Here is a 3,037-nt window from a genome sequence, read left to right as displayed (position 1 = left end):
AAAATATCATTATTATGATTATTACTATTATTACTATCATTATTATTATTATTATTATCATATTACTAGCCAAGTTACAACCTAGCAGGAAAAGCAGGATGCTATAAAACCAAGAGCTCCAACAAGAAAAAATAGTCCAGTGAGGAAAGGAAACATTTAAATAAATAAACTACAAGAGAATGAATAATCAAGATGTTCTCTTCATGTATTTATTTCCTTATTTCCTTTCCTCACTGGGCTATTTTTCCCTGTTGGAGCCCCTGGGCTTATAGCATCTTGCTTTTCCAACTAGGGTTGTAGCTTGGATAGTAATAATAATAATAATAATGATAATATAAAGCCAGCGAGAACTCAATGACTGCAATTTCTCCGGAAAATATTTATCGATTCGCGCGATGGAGCCGAGTATCAATGCAGACCTAGTATCCCTAATGCAACCGGAGAATGAGTCACTCGGAGAAAGACTCACTCGCAGAAACCGGGTCTGCCTGGATCGTATTGGCGATGTCGAGGTCTAAAGAATGTAGCCTACATGGCCACTGGAGAATGGATGTAAGGATCTTGTAAGTGCATATATATATATATATATATATATATATATATATATATATATATATATATATATATATATATATATATATATATATATATACACACACACACATACATATACATGTATAATTTATATACATATATATACATACATACATGCATACATGTATACATACATGTATACATATATATATATATGTATATATATATGTATGTATGTATGTATGTATATATATGCATGTGTATGTATATATATATATATATATATATATATATATATATATATATATATATAGTATATATATATATATATATGTGTGTATGTATATATATATACATACATACATATATATATACATAAACATGCATATATATAGCATACATACATACATACATACATTCATATATATATATATATATATATATATATATATATATATATATATATATATATATATATATGTCTTTTTATCCTATTCTACAGCGTTAATGGACTCGAATTTCGAACAAATTAAAAAAAAATTACTTTCTATCTTGTGCATCGCCATAAAACTTTCAAAATATACCCAGACTCATTGCGAACTATATCGATTAGCCAAACAAATCAAGAATAATCTTTAGAAAATCTATCAAGACAGATTTTCACCTGATATTTATTTTGCAACTAATCATAAAAACAGCAAAATCAACTACTCAATAACCTTAACAATTCTTGCATAAATTCTATATACTTCAAAATATTCATGACTCCTTTTTCATCTAAGCACTTGCGATGCAATTTTAAAAGTATTACATACGTGCACAGTGTAATCAAAGAGCAGTGCCTGGTACGCATCATACAAACAGCAATGTGTGAGAGAGAGAGAGAGAGAGAGAGAGAGAGAGAGAGAGAGAGAGAGGAGAGAGAGAGAGAGAGAGAGAGAGAGAGAGAGAGAGGATTTAACATTATAACTCAGAATCTGGAACAGTATTAATTAAAAACGGAAGAGAATGTCAGCAGTCGTACAATATAGAAACGAGCAAAAATGTTTACGTGCCATACTAGAGAGAGAGAGAGAGAGAGAGAGAGAGAGAGAGAGAGAGAGAGAGAGAGAGAGAGAGAGAGAGAGAGAGAGGTCCGTTACTTAGAGAGAAGAGGTAGAATACATAATCAAGTGAAACGTATGATAAATGAAATGGAAAGCAGGTACCGTAAAGTTAAAATTCAGTTCACACTATGTAGATATTGTTTCAAAGAAGGGATAAACAACTTATACGGGTAATGAATTAATTGCCATTACAAAAATGAATAAAGAAATAATTACAAGAAAACTGAACAGGAAATGAACTAATCTTCCAAATTGATGAGAGTGTGTGACTAGTCTGAACTGTTTACAAAATTAGTGAAAAATTCATGGGAATACCAAGCACATTTATGAAAGTTGTTAATCTATGTTTATAAATGAATTTGTCATCTAATACAGCCTCTATTTATTGTTCGAAAGATTAAAATCCACCAAGTCATGGAATTTAATGGTCCACCACCTTTGTCCAAGAAGGTTAATTCAATGTCAAGGTGCAACTGGGGGAAAGTCCCACAAGATAGCGCTGAAATTACTGCCGTATCTTTGCTCAGACAGATTTTATAAGGTTTACAACGCTCAATCACTGGCTGCCCCCCACCCCATAATATATACACTTAGGTCACAGCCTCTACAACGTTTACAATGCTCCCAGTTCAAAATCAAAATATTGAGCTTGAGACCCAACTTACAAATCAAAATATTGAAATCGAGACAAAATTTCAAAATCAAAATATTGATCCCGAGGCCTATGTTCAAAATAAAATTATTGAGCTTGAGACGCAACTTAATAATCAAAATATTGAGATCGAGACAAAATTTCAAAATCAAAATATTGAGCTTGAGACCCACCTTAGAAATCAAAATATTGAGATCGAGACAAAATTTCAAAATCAAAATATTGAGCCCGAGGCCTATGTTCAAAATAAAATTATTGAGCTTGAGACCCAACTTAGAAATCAAAATATTGAGATCGAGACAATTTCAAAATCAAAATATTGAGCCCGAGGCCTATGTTCAAAATAAAATTATTGAGCTTGAGACCCAACTTAGAAATCAAAATATTGAGATCGAGACAAAATTTCAAAATCAAAATACTAAGATGGAAATAAGAAAGCGAGAACGGATGTATAGTACACGGATAAAAAATGAGTGCACTTATAAAGGTGAAGGAACAATACAAAGATCTATAAGTAATGCCTACAGTATGCTGCCGGAGGCGGACCAACGGCAGTACCTCCCCCCAGCCTTCAGAGAGTATAAATATGGATGAATAAAACCACAAAGTCTTTAGAGCATAATCAGATTACAAGGGACGAGTCTGGAATAAAATGATGACACCGTCATAAAGTTTATCAAAACGTTTTTAAACGACAGGGAATTTCCCACAAAAATATCTTGGGAATAGGAAGACTCAAATGTCC

The 3,037-nt window shown here is 32.0% G+C and overlaps 1 pseudogene; it reads right to left on the bottom strand.

The window, feature by feature from the left end:
* Positions 1-3,037, bottom strand: part of LOC137652955 (protein white-like) — a 34,535-nt pseudogene that overhangs the window by 25,785 nt on the left and 5,713 nt on the right.

This window comes from Palaemon carinicauda, chromosome 14, assembly GCF_036898095.1.
Source record: "Palaemon carinicauda isolate YSFRI2023 chromosome 14, ASM3689809v2, whole genome shotgun sequence".
In the NCBI taxonomy this organism is placed as follows: domain Eukaryota; kingdom Metazoa; phylum Arthropoda; class Malacostraca; order Decapoda; family Palaemonidae; genus Palaemon; species Palaemon carinicauda.
Note: the sequence above shows the minus strand (reverse complement) of the source record. Positions and strands in the feature narration are given on the sequence as shown.